General features: G+C 37.9%; 1 pseudogene; it reads left to right on the top strand.

The window, feature by feature from the left end:
- The first annotated feature begins 3,657 nt into the window (after positions 1-3,657).
- On the top strand, positions 3,658-3,753 carry LOC144457279 (U6 spliceosomal RNA; annotated as a pseudogene).
- Positions 3,754-14,534: the final 10,781 nt, after the last annotated feature.

Here is a 14,534-nt window from a genome sequence, read left to right on the forward strand (position 1 = left end):
AGCTCATCTCAGGTTCTTTCTCATCTTTCCATTTCTACCTTCCTTCTAAAGGCTAAAGATTGGGGGGAGAGGAAAGGGATTGCTCCCTTTCCTCTTCCTCTCCCTCCAGACCAGTTGATGGTGACATAGCAAAAGAACATCAAAGAATTAGACATATTTTACACATATCCTAAGAGAAGGTCTCCTGATAATGGGCTTGCTTTCCTGTCCCAAACAAAGGCAGCAGCCACAGAACTCCTGTAGTTCATGCCGAAGTACATAGCAGAAGCAAGCAAATGTGTGCTCTCTCCCTTGTCCTATAAGGGGAGTTCATGCACAATGCTTCTGAACTTTAGCCTTCTCTTAACAGGAAGGAGTGAGGATTTTGAGTTACTAGGCAATGGGATTCCAGAATATAGTCTTCTAACCAGAAAAGGAAGATTTCCTGGACAGTACCAGGTTTGGGGTTGCCTTAGAGATGAATTCATGTTAGGGTTCCCAAATTTGAGAATTCAGAGAGATTTCCTGGCCTTCTAGCAAAAGAGAAGAGGATTTCCTGCACAATGTTCTTCTTCAGAAAAGAAGAGGATGAGCAAGTAATTGGATCTTGACAGCCTCTGCTATTTCAGCGAGTCATTCAAACAGTACAGGTCCAATGAGAAGAGGGGCATCTGAGGGCAAAGTTAGCCCAAAATGACCCAGATCTAGTTCACAGCTTTCTTACTCACAGCAGTCCCCGCTGGTATTATAGGAGGAGGGTGGGAAGAAGGATTATGTACTGACCTAATTTCTAGTAGGAATTATATCCACATAAATAGTACCATTAGCATTAACTTTACTCATAGCACAAGGCTCTTCAGTTTTGATTTGAGTTCTCTTAAAGTACATCTCTAGTTCTCATATCTCAATCACATCTGGTACCAGGCTATTTACCATGCCTAAAACCTCTTCTCTCTCTATTGAAATCTTTCTCTTCCTTTTAAGCCTAGCCCAGGTGTCATCTTCATGAAGTGCTCCCTGATTTCCCTATACTGAAAGGACTTTTTCTAGAAATCTCTTTGCCCCTATAGCATTCTGTTGCCTCCTTCAATTATACTGAAGAGCAGAAACTCTAAGGATTTTTTAAAATATTTTTTATCTTCAGCTCTCCAGAATCTAGTACAGTGTCATGCATATAGTATCAAGCATCTAATAAATAACTGAATTGAATCAAATGTCTTTTTTTTATCAGACATAACGGATTTCTTAAAGTCTGTACCAGGCTGCCTTCCTCAGGACAGCAGAAGGAGGCAATAGCAACAGCCAAGACCTCACTGCCAGATTCCCCAAAAGCTGAGATTCTGTTCCACAGGGCCCTAGCGTTGCTTGCATGATGGTACTCTTCTAGACTAACATATCTTCCTCTATCGATCTTGTTTATATTGTGCCTTACCAGTGTCCTAACAACTAAAGAAACCTCAGTGCCTCTCACCGTAGAATCCTTCTTTTTCTCATGCATTATTTGTTTGAATTTTTTGTCTGTTTGTTTTGCTATGAACCTGTCATTGCAACACTATGAGAAATTCCAGTTTAAGAAATATCTCCTCTGATGTCAATTGGTATAACTTGTATGTAATATATACTCTTAGAGAGTTACTTGGGGCACTGATAAAGTAAGCATGCTGCCTACAACCACACAATCAGTATATAAGAATTAGCACTTGAATTCAGGTCTTTTCTGACTGTATGGTCAGTTCTCTTTCTGCTATACCACCATCACATCTCTTACTAAATTTAGTAAGATATTATTATCATTTACCCATGAGCTTAGCCACTTTTCCATCTTTTCACCAACCTAACCCCCATTTCCCATATGTTCAACAAATCAACATTTGCAGTTTTCACTTTTGTACTATTTCCCCACGGAAGTTGAGGATTGACTGTGTAATAATGCAGATGAAAGATAATAAGAATCAGGTTAACCACATGTACAGAGATAAGGAAGTAGGTAAGAGATATGTTGTAAAGAATGGCCAAGACTCAGCACCTGATTGCATGTAAGGGTTCAAAAAGAAGGAAGAAACAAAAATGATTCTGAAGTCATGAACCTGAGTCACTGTGAAAATTCTGACATCCTCAGAAGAAGAAGAAAAGGGAGTGTTTAGAGAAGGATAGATTTGGGTGAGTGGATGAGCTAAGTTTTGCGCTATTATGATACACATATGTATATATATAAGCAAACACATATACATACACACATACACACACTAACATCTATATCTCATTAGTCTTTATGAGCATAATGCATCAACAATGTCTATGTGGACCAACATTAAATATATGTGGATTTAATTCAAAATCTTAGACTTATATGTCTCATTTTGGTGAGACCATGGCCCACTTATCCCTTTAGCTGCTTTGAGAATATCCTATTCTAGACAAAGAGTAATCCCTGGCATGAGTGTATAACAGTAAAAAATGCACTAAACTTGAAGTGCTATACTTGGAGTAAAGGAGCCAAAGTTTGAGTACCAACTTCTCCACCTGTGGCCTATGTTACCTTGGGCAAGTTACTTAACCTCCCTGGTCAGTTTCTTCTCCCTGTAAAAGGATGGGGGAAGTGAGCTATCTGACCTCTAAGATCCTTCCCTAAGATCTTATGATGTAGTCTGTTAGTTTATTGGGTTTTTATATATAACTTCTTAGAGGTCTTCAGTGACAAAGAATGATTGTTTCATACCCTTATATGATTTTGGGTTAATTTTAATGATTTACTAACTTCTTTATGGGGGAAAAACTGATTTCAAACCAGTAACAAAAAAAATTTTCATAAAATGCTAATTGTGTAAAAGAAAACAAATGAAAGGGGGAGGTGGCTCAGACATAGTTAATCGTTATTGCCTAATGAAAACCTAATAATGGATTTGCCGAATTAAACCCAGCTGCCAGGTGCCAGATTAATTCTATTCTGATTCAATGTGAGGACACCTACCCTACTGGGTCTTTTGTTTCCCTTGCCAACTTAAGGATTGTTTCATCAGTATATGGAATCTTTATATTGCATGCAAGAAAACAGAAGTATGAAGAAAATAAATCAATAATTTAATGAAAATTCCATCTCATTCCCCTTCCCCTACACTCTACAATACTACTAAACTTTCTTTTTTTCTGTTCCTCTCACTTAGCACTCTGTCTTTGCATTGGTTATATCCTCTACCTGGAATACACTCCCTTCAGCCTCATAAAACCCCTCTTTTCTTCTGAGATAAAGCTCATGAACTACCTTCTACACAAAGCTTTTCTCAGTCTCCCATCTGCTTGTGCCCTTCATCCCTAATTTATTTGTATTTATCTATTTTGTATATATTTGTATTCAATATCTTTATACTATGTATAAATACATGCATATATGCAAATATACGTATATTCACATACATATGTATTGTATGTATATGTGTGTATACAAACTTACTGTTTCTTCCATAAGAATTAAGCTCCTTGAAAAGAGAGTTTATTCCATTCTTTGTATTTATAACCCCTGCACCTAGTACAGTGACTAGCAGACAGTAGGCACATAATAAGTGCCTATTTAATTGATTAAAATTAAATCATGGTCATGTAGCATTAATCTGATAAGGAGCTTGTAACTGATTTATTAGGTGAAAAGAGACCAATGGCTTGTATAAAAAGTAAGAGTCAGTGCTCACTTCAGCAGCGCACATTAGAATGATACAGAGATTAGCATAGCTGCTGCACAAGGAGGAAATGCACATTTGTGAAATGTTCCTTTTTTTTAAAAGAGTAGAACTTTACTCTTTTGCAGTCCTATGATGACTGTCAGATCACAAGCAGAAACTGTAGTTGTTTTCTTTTAACTCAAGTAACTATTGTCTTAGTTATCCCATATTATTAAAAAGTGACAGTGAAAAAACAATGTGTATAGAGGACTGGGGGTTGGTTACTCCCAATTTCCCCTGGAAAATGTACCTCCTGCCTCCTGTAAACTATTCCTTGTATAAGTAGTCTAAATACATCTACCTTTCACAAAATTTCATTTAGTTGAAAAACAGATAGGGAGACAGAGGTTGAAGGGAGGGGCAAGAGGCAACATGGTACAGTGATTTTAAGTCAAAATTCAATCCTACCTCTATTATTAACTGTGTGACTTTGCAGAAGTTACTTCACCTATCTAGGCCTCAATTTCCTCATCTGTAAAATGAGGGGATTTAACTAGATGTCCTCTAAAGTCCATTGCATCTCTAACCCTACCATTATCTGAATGTTGAAATCAAACGTGGCCTACCAGTGGTTTGCCAAGCACAGCATCTAGAACTTAACAAAAATACAATATGTGTTAAATAAACATGCCGCAAAAAAAGGAATCTCACTGGAAAATTATATGTGTGTTTGTGTGTATGCATGTATCCATATAGATACACACACATAAATATTCATTCAACTCCCTTATATGCACATTGAGTGATTCACCAAACCTTCAGCCTTACCCAAGGCTTCCAACATTTGCCCAAGGCCATAAGTTCTTGGAACTCTGTCCTGGAAAATATTGTCCCCAAGAATGGTATCCTGAATTCAGAACCCATTGCTCCTCAGCCAAAGCTGTGATGTCATTCCTGAAGTAAAACTCCAGCCTCCACAGGAAGATACAATCAGACTTCCTTCAGTTCAGCTGCCACTTCCTACATGCATCTTTTTCTTACCCTCCCTCTTATCCCTTCTAGTTATTAACATTCTTTCCCTTGTTTATAATTAACCTGTAATGCATTGTGTGCCCCCGAAAGAACATAAGCTCCTGGAGGGCAGGAATTATTTTTTTTTGTCTTTGTAACCCCAGCATCCAGAACAATGTCTTTTATGCAGTAAGCATTTGATAACATTTAATAAATGTTTGAGATGAATTAAACCCAGAAAACCTAAAGGCTTCATCAGTCCCTATGACTGATTATTTGGTTAAATGTAAGACAAAAACCTAAAGAGAACTCTGGCTTGAACATGCAAGATTGCCTATCTACTGCCTTAGCTAATTACTCACTTGTGCATTCATGATCCAACTGCTGACAAACCAACCTTTTGTCAATGGTTGTATGGAATATTTAGATTGTTCCCATAGTTCTATTTATAGTGAGCCAGCTGGCTATTCAAGGCTCCTGAGCTTTAAAAAGTGAGGACTGGCTGTCCATGCTTGCCAAGCTGGCTAGGTAATTCTTTATTCCACTTAAATAAGCAGTGTATCCTGGCTGAATTGAAGATTAGAAATCAAGATGGAGGGAGGAAAATAACATAAATGGAATGTAATTAAACTTTGGGGAAAATAAGAATATTTCCTGGTCCCTGAGGTTTCTATTAAGCCATTTTTCTATCTGTTCTTCTCCCTCCTTTTGCCCCACCAGATTGCTCATCCCTCTCTCATCAACAAAAACCATTGGATTCTTTCTAGTGCCCTACATTCCAGATGTCATCCAATACAAGTAATTCCTACCTTTCTTTCTCTTCACAATCCTTCTCATTTTCTCTTTGCTCTCGACCTCCTGAACATTGTAAATAAACGATGGAATAAAGGCAAGCTCTGCTCAGTGGTCATAGATTCATTATTTGAAAATGAGACAGATCACAGACATTAAAACATGTTCCAAATCAAAAACTATATAACTAAGACTCCAAATGCACCAAATGACTGATAAGGCCAGTTATTATTTCCCAACATATTTTAACATGACTGTGTCTGAGTCAGACACATCCTAGAAAGGCATGGTGAGGACTCTTTGTTCATCATTTACATGATGCTCAGCTCAGTTCAGCTCAGCTGAATAAAAATAGGAGACATAAAAAAAAATCCCCCCCCCGCAACACCTGGACACAGTTCCCAGAGTTCAAACGTAGAAATTGACGTTTAGTCATATGACACAAGTTATATTCAATTCTGCTCTTCAATTTACATATGCAAAAAAAAAAAACTATACCTGTGTGGTCGTCAGGACCTACGGGGCAATAAACTATCCTCCAGTATCCACCTTATATCAGCCAAAAGTTTCCTGTCTATTCAAATCTATTCAGTCATAGCAACCTGTGCCTCTGTAGTACACACACTAAAGCAATAGAGGGAAACCAAGAGTCACTGCAAATCCATATAGTTTTTATTACACCTTGCAGAAGCCTGAATGACCATGATCTCAGACAAGGAAATAGCAAAATTAGACTTTATTGAAAGATAGAAACAGGGAAACTTCATTATGCTAAAAGGTACTACAGACAATGAATTAATACCAATATTTAAGCTATATGAACAAGATAGTATAACATATAAATGTGTAAAGAAAAAGCTAACCGGGTTATAGGGGAAAAATAGACAGCAATCTATAGCAGAAAGACCTCCATCTACTCCTTTCAGAGCTAAACAAATATAAATAAGAAAGAAATTAAGAACCTACACAGAGTTTTAGGAAAGTTCAATGTGATAAATCTCTGGCAATCATCAAATGGAAATAGCAAAGAATTTTTCCCTTTAATCTCCAGGTCTTCCATAGCAATTCTTTACCCATTGAAGACTCCTTCCTCTCATGAGAATAATGAATTTATTTCATTCTGCACATCAGCTTTCTGCTGCCCCCCTGAACAGGCAGTCCACTACCACTTCCTGCTGTTGCCTGATGTCCAGTCCCCTCAGTGAGAAGAGTGGCCAAACATTCCTCTGACCTCAAACCTTGGGCCTGCCATCTCTGCTGGGTGCAGCATGTCCCCTGAGGGAAGGAGGTAAGGGGCTGGGATGGTCATCTTCTATATGCCCCAAAGCAGTGATTTCCAACTGTGCCAGCATAAGTCAACTTCCACCTCCTGCTGCCTGCCAGATCTCCCAGTTCTGCAGTGTGAAAGATGAACAGTCTATCCTTTGACCTTGGGTCTTCTGTCTCCAGCTATATCTGTCTCTTGAGGGAGGAAGAAGGAAAGTTGGTAGGGAACCAGACTTCTCTCACCAGCCCTGCAGATTCAACTTCCATATTCTCCTGAACCCTTTCCTACCTAACCTCCACCCTGTGGAGGGAGGAAGAATAGTAAAATGGGCCCTCCTATTTGTCCACCTGACTGTGTGCCTCCTATCTCATACTACACTTGCCACCAGCCTGACCTCCAGCCTCCTTTGGGAAAATGTGGCACCCTCCAACCTAATTCCAAAATACCTTCCCAGATTTATGCACTATTCACCTTCATGCACTCCAAAGTCCAGGTAAACTGCCCTTCTGTTTTGTTTTGGTTTTTTGGCTAGGCAATGGGGTTAAGTGACTTGCCCAGGGTCACACAGCTAGTAAGTGTTATGTGTCTCAGGCCGGATTTGAACTCAGGTCCTCCTGAATGCAGGGCCGGTGCACTATCCACTGCGCCACCTAGCTGCCCCTTAAACTGCCTTTCTTTCTTGGTCCTTATACAATATACTCCATCTAACATCTCCATGTCTTTGCATTGGCTACCCACCCCCATCCTACACCTGGAATCCTCTCCCTTCCTTACCTCTGCTCTTAGAATCTTTTCTTTCTTTCTTTCAAAACTTAGCTCAAAAGCCAACTTCTATATGAAACCTCTCCCAGCTCTTTCAACTATTAGTCTCTCCACCCCAAAATTACCATGTATTATGTGTGTGACATAACCTCTGAATGCTTTAGGAGATGTGTTCCTAAGCTACGTTGACAGACTCTACTCCTCTGAGAGTACATAGCAATGAAATTAAAAGTTGGTATACTTCCTCCTACTGGAATCTGAACTCTGCCCTTGGGAACCTGAGCTTTGATAGGTAGGTTAGTTTTTAACCTTATCTTGCCTGAAACTAGGGCTTCAAGTCATTTCTTGGTCATTTCCAAATCATGTCATAGTATTCATTCCCCCAAATCTTCTTCTTGCTTCCTTTTATACATTGTCATCCCTCATTACAATATAAGCTCCTTAAGGGCATGGACTGAATTCCTTGTTTGTTTGCTTGTTTATTTTTGTTCCCCCAGCACTCAGCATAATACCTGGCTCATAATATGTGCTTAATAAATGGGGTTTTTTTCTTAATTCACTTATTTATGTTGTATTCTGTGCTCCTTGCTGGCAGTATTTTTTCCTGTATATACCTAGCATCTAATATAGTGCCTAGCACACAGTAAATGCTAAATAAATGCTTGTAGAGCTATTAGTTTATTCCAGTAACATAAGACTGATTCATTCATTACTATGCTCCTACTATGTGCCAAACACTGAGTGCTGGGAAGACAAAAATAAGCAAACAAAATGGTCTCTGTCCTAAGGAGCCTGCCCTCTTACTTTATTCACTTATCACTGAATGTTAAAAAAATAAACAATATACTCAGAACAGGAGAAAACAAAACTGGAGAGAGTGACTATATTTATGCATCAGAATGATAAGCCAGTTCAGAAGGGGACACTCATTTGAACTTGCAATTTGGCAATCTGTGTTCACTGAATGGGCTGTCTGCGGGCTGACTGAAATGTTCTCTTTTCAACCTGTTCTCTAGGTCTCACCCAGACACAAGCCAAGAACTTTGGACATATTTTCCCTTATAAGTAGTTAATGGTCCTGCCCTTCCACTTTGACATAATAGAGAGCAATATTAAAAATAAATAAATGGATAGACAGAGAGAGAGAGACAAATGAAGCCAATGTCCTAGGACTCAGAAGTGATATAAGCGAAACTGACCAACTCTGCAAAATTTAACTGTATTGCTGCTAAATCATTTGAATGTTGTTGATATGTTTGAACATTTATAAGTGCACAAAGTCCCCTAGAACTCTTCCTTCGCACACCTCACCACTTCCACCCCAGTAATTGCAAGCCCTTTGTAGCTGCTGCCCCTGCTTCTACTACCTGTAAGATCCTTAAACTTTATAAGGTGACCTCCATGAACAATAAAGAACTACCAGATTGTGTGGCAATTTCTTTCTAAGGCAAGGATCAGTTAACAATCCTTAGCTTTCAGAAACTCAAGGGAAATCCAGTAGTGAAACATCTTTCCATCTCAACCTCCAAAAAAAAGATAACTTCATCAAGCTAGATTCCATTTCTAAACTACTCTGAGAAAGAACAGCCTTACTCTTCTGAATCTTCATTATTTCATTCCTTCCTTATATGTCAGGAGAAATAAATAATGACAAGTTATGTAATCAGTTTCCATCACCAAACATAATAAACAAAAGATTGGTTTCTTTCCCAGCAGTTGTCAAATTCTCTTCCCCCTCTTTTTCTTAGGCACCGATGTTATGTATTATTGATAGAAAATTATTCAAAGGAAGAAAAGATGTTTTTAAATATAACTTTTAGCCAATTCCTGGTTTCAGTCTCTAGAGAGAAAATAAGTAAGAACAAGACCCACTATATACACCCAGTTAAACCAAAATAAAAGTCACAAGAGTGAACAACTTATTAGAAAGGGAAATTCAGGGCCAAAAGGAGTGTTTGTTTTGAAAGCAGCTGGAGAAAGTTGGAAAAAAAATCAGAAGAAAGTTATTGAAGTGATCACAGGATCATAGAAGTCAAGCTAAAAGGGATCACAGAGGCCTCTAGGACAATTTCCTCATTTTAAAGATGGAGAAAATGAGACCTAGGCAAATTCAGGGATTTTTCCAAGGTCATAGTAGTAAATGTGAGACATAGGAATTAAACCCAGGTTCCTGGAATCTATAGCCAGTATCCCTTTTATTGTACCATGTTAGTGCTAAGAAGAGTCTCTGATTTGATTTGATTTTTAAAGACAGATAAATGTGCCATTACATGTGTGCATGTATTCCTCCACTAAACCCAACTCTAATGCATCTTTGTAGTGTGAAGATGACCTTATACTGTCAAAGGCCAGACGTTAATGAGTACACTTTGGGTACCGAAATTCAACCACATCTGAATCCAAACGACTGTTTCATCATCTAGCCCACACCTCTCCATGTTATCCAGACAGATAGCCTGATTTGACTTTGTCAAATGCTCTGCTGAAATCTAGCTAAATGATATCTGTAGCTTTCCCCTGCTCTGCACATTAAGTAATTTTCAAAAAAGAAAATAAGATTTGTCTGACATGACTTAATGAACACATGCTAGCCTTTTCTAGGTGCCCACCATTCAACTCTTTGATAATCAGATCTCAAATTTTGACAGGAATCATGTTAAGATCACGATCTATAGTTTGCAAATTCCATTATCTTCTTTTTCACTGAAAATTGTGATTTTATTTGCCCTTCTCCACTCTTATGACGTCTTCTTTCTTCCTGTTCTCTATACCTTTGAGAGATTTTTGGCAATGACTTGGCAATTATACCCATCAGTTGGCCCTTTTGGTGTCTAGGAATATCACTCATATAGTTCAAGTTCCCCTGGGCCAGGTGATTTGAACTCTCCTAAGGCAACTAGGTGCTTTCTTATTACCTTCTTGCATATCTTGGCTATGTCAACTTAGCCACCTTTGTTCAGTCCTTTATAGTTCAATGATCATTATCTTTACCAGAGAAAAAAGAAATGAAATAAGTTTATCAATTCTGCATGTATCTTGTCTTGTCCCATCTGCCCTCAAAGTAGTACTTTCCATTGATCCCTTCTTGACCAGCATAATTTAATTTTTTGTTTATTTTCCCCCAAGCCTCAGCTGACTTTGAGCTTTAACATTCCTGACACTTTTTTTAGTTTAAAAAGAAATTCATTAAATCCTTTGGTAGGGAAGGAAAGCCAGAAGAAGGTTCCCTCCTTAGTCTCTGTGAGTTCTATATTACATGAGGTTTCAGAGAAGACAGATGGAAATTTAAAAAACCGTGCTCTTTGAGCACAGGAGAATTGCAGTAGCACAAAGGAAACATGAGATGAGTAAATCTAGAGACATCTCCCATCCCAAATTTTCAAGTGGACTATTTGTGCCCACCCTGTGGTGGAGTCTCATGAGCCTGTATTGGGCTGATCAGCCACAGTTGAATGCACCACATGTACCTTGACATCATGATAACAGTGGTCCTCCTCGAGTAGGAAGGAAGAACAATAAGCCGTACACAAATACCACTAAGCAGTGGGTAGTTTTTAGGCAAGGTCCATTGAGATATATCTCATTAAGCATAAACATCCAAATTGAAGTTGATTGAGATGTAAAAATAAACACTTAAATTTGAGAAAGTCAAAACACAAGCATTGGGTGGACTCGAGAGCTGAGTGGGGTACAAGTATATATTGCCATCTGGCTTCCCTGGAAGCAGCTCTGAGATCAGCCAATTTCTACCCATATCATGCTAGGTTCAAATAATATTAAGAAATAAGGTTTTCCAAACAATATAATAAAATGCTGTCCTACAATACCCATTTGGGCTTAAAGCCCAACATTCTTATAAGCAGAAAGCATAATTGCAGAAGCAGAAAGCTGGATTTATGGTTTCAAGGGAAGTTCATGAAAATAAACTTATTGAATGGTGTTCTCACTATCTATCCCATGTTGAGCTTGATAGAATTAAGTAGTGTTTGGGGCCAGGTTGGTGACAAACTTTTGCCAATGTCTCCCAGGGGGATCAATTTGAGTAAATCTCTAGGGTGGTTAATCAGGGGGCTTAAATAAAACAGGAAACAAGTGTATGATGTCCATGAATATCACAAAAATCATAATCTCGTGCTTCCTTCAATGTCAAAAATTTGAACAAACTTAGTTAAGGAAAGGAGACAAACCTGATTAAACAGACTCTGCAGGTAAACTAAGTCAGGTTACAGATTAAACCACATTTAGAGGGTTCACAATGCATTGACTGAGAAGAGAGATTTACAGATCACCAAGGTAATCAAGGAAACTCCTTGTCAAGGAAATCTTGCCTTACACAGTTAGGTAACTAACTAACTAGTTAAGGGAGCTGACAAAAAATTAAATCATTTTAGGAAGCTCAGATTTCTATTTGGCTTTTACCTGAGGAATATCCTGACACTAACCTCATTGGGTTGCACCACACTTTTGTATTTATGTGTTTGTGCTCTTGATTCTATATTCTCTATACCTATATTCTCCATATCCTTTTAGTGATCTCATCTTTCCCCTTAGGTTTAATTATTATTAACTATTCAGGTAATTTTCAAACATCTATATTCAGTCTTATTCTTTCTCCTGAGCTCTTAGTCATTCTATCCATCTAAACTAGGCATCATGGACAGATAGCCAAGCCTTCCAAAAATTTTGATCCATTATGTCAGGGTTCTAATCAATCAGCAATCATTTATTAAATACTAATTATGTGCCAGGGACAGCTAGGTGGTGCAGTGGATAAAGTGTCGGGCTTGGAGTCAGGAAGACCTCCTCTTCCTGAGTTCAAATCTGTCCTCAGACACTTACTAGTTGTGTTATCCTGAGAAAGTCACTTAACTCTTTTTGCTTCAGTTTCCTCATATTTAAAATAAACTGGAGAAGGAAATGGCAAACCATTCCAGTATCTTTGCCAAGAAAACACCAAATGGGGTCATGAAGAGTCAGGCATAACTGAAATGACTGAACAACGACAAGAATCACTGATGGTATGAGTACCATCTCTGGAAAATGACTATGGAATGGTACACCTTATTGAAAAGAAATGTAAATGTATTCTAGTGGTAATAATGGTGATGGAGAAATATTGCTATTTAAATACACCTATTATATACATATGTGTGCATACATATCTATGTATATAGGTCAATGTAAAGAAATTCAAGAACTAAAGAGGAAATGAGTAGTAGAGAGCATTTGGGAAAAGATCAAGGAAGATGAAAAAAAAGGAATGATATTATCATGAGATTAGACTACAGATCACCTGAACAGAAACAGTAAGGTGGCACAGTGTATAAAGTGCTGAACTTGGAGTCAGGAAGACCTGACTTAAAGTTTGAGCTCAGACACTTACTAGCTATGTGAGTCATTTAACTTGTCTGCCTCAGTTTCCTCCTCTGTAAAATTGGAACAATAATAGCACCTCCTTCCTGGAATTATTGTAAGAATAAAATGAGACAGTATTTAAAATTTATCATTTGTAAACATTAAAATCCCACATAAATCCAAGCCACCATTATGTTGAGGAGGAGGAGAAAGAGGAATATGGGAACCAACTTGTTCGCAATAGCTATAGTAATGATGAGGGATATCTGTAGCCCTTTCTCTCTGCCCCAAACATAAAAGTAAACACTGTAGAATCCCCATCACTCAAAATTTTCTTTTTATAAAAAAGGTATTTATTTATTTTTAATTTTCAACATTCACTTCCACAAGCTTTTGAGTTTTAAATTTTCTCCCCCTTCCTCCACTTTCCCCTCCCCAAGATGGCATGCAATCTGATACAGTCTCTACATATACATTCTTATTAAACATATTTTCACATTGGTCATTAGAATGAATGGGAGGAACTAAGAGAAAGAAGAAACAAAACAAAAAGAGAAAACAAATGATATGCTTTGACCTGCTTTCAGACTCCATAGTTCCTTCTTTGGATGTGCATAGCATTTTCCAGCATGAGTCTTCTGGAGTTGTCTTAGATCCTTGTATTGCTGAGAAGAGCTAAGTCTGTCAGAGTCAGTCATTACATAATGTGGCTGTTACTGTGTACAATGTTCTCCTGGTTCTGCTCATTTCACTCAGGATCAGTTCATATAAGTTTTTCTGGTTTTTCTGAAGCCCATCTGCTCATCATTTCTTATAGCTCAATGGTATCCCATTACATTCATATACCACAACTTATTCAGCCATTCCCCAGTTGATGGGCATCCCCTCAGTTTCCAATTCTTGGCCACCACAAAATGAGCTGTCATAAATATTTTTGTACATGTGAGCCCTTTTACCTTTTTATTATCTCTTTGGGATACAGCCCTAGAAGTAATATTGCTGGGTCACCAGGGTATACACAATTTATAGACCTTTGGGCATAGTTCCAAATTGCCTCCAGAATAGTTGGATCAGTTCACAACTCTACCAACAATGCATTAGTGTTCCAATTTTCCCACATCTTCTCCAGCATTTATAATTTTCCTATTTTGTCACATTAGCCAATCTGATAGGTATAAGGTGGTACTTCAGAGTTGTGTTAATTTGCATTTCTCTAATCAAAAATGATTTAGAGCATTTTTTCATATGACTATAGGTGGCTTTAATTTCTTCATGTGAGAACTGCTTTAATTTCTTCATATGATAACTTCATATGAGAAGTGTTCATATCCTTTGATCAATTTATCAATCTTATAAGTTTGACTCAGTTCTCTGTATATTTTAGGTATGAAGCTTCTATCAGAGACATTGGTTGTAAAATTGTTTCCCAGCTTTCTGCTTCCCTCTTAATCTTGGTTGCATCAGCTTTATTTGTGAAAAAACTTTTCAATTTAATGTAATCAAAATTATCCATTTGGCATTTCATAATGTTCTCTATCTCTTGTTTGGTCATAAATTCTTCCATTCTCTATAAATCTGACAGGTAAATTATTCTTTGTTCTCCCAGTTGGTTTATAGTATCAACCTTTATATCTAAATCATGTACCCATTTTGACTTTATTTTGGCATACAGTGTAAGACGTTGGTCTATGTCCAGTTTCTGCCATACTATT

Source organism: Phascolarctos cinereus, unplaced genomic scaffold, assembly GCF_003287225.1.
Source record: "Phascolarctos cinereus isolate Bilbo 61053 unplaced genomic scaffold, phaCin_HiC Scaffold_4;HRSCAF=312, whole genome shotgun sequence".
Taxonomy (NCBI): domain Eukaryota; kingdom Metazoa; phylum Chordata; class Mammalia; order Diprotodontia; family Phascolarctidae; genus Phascolarctos; species Phascolarctos cinereus.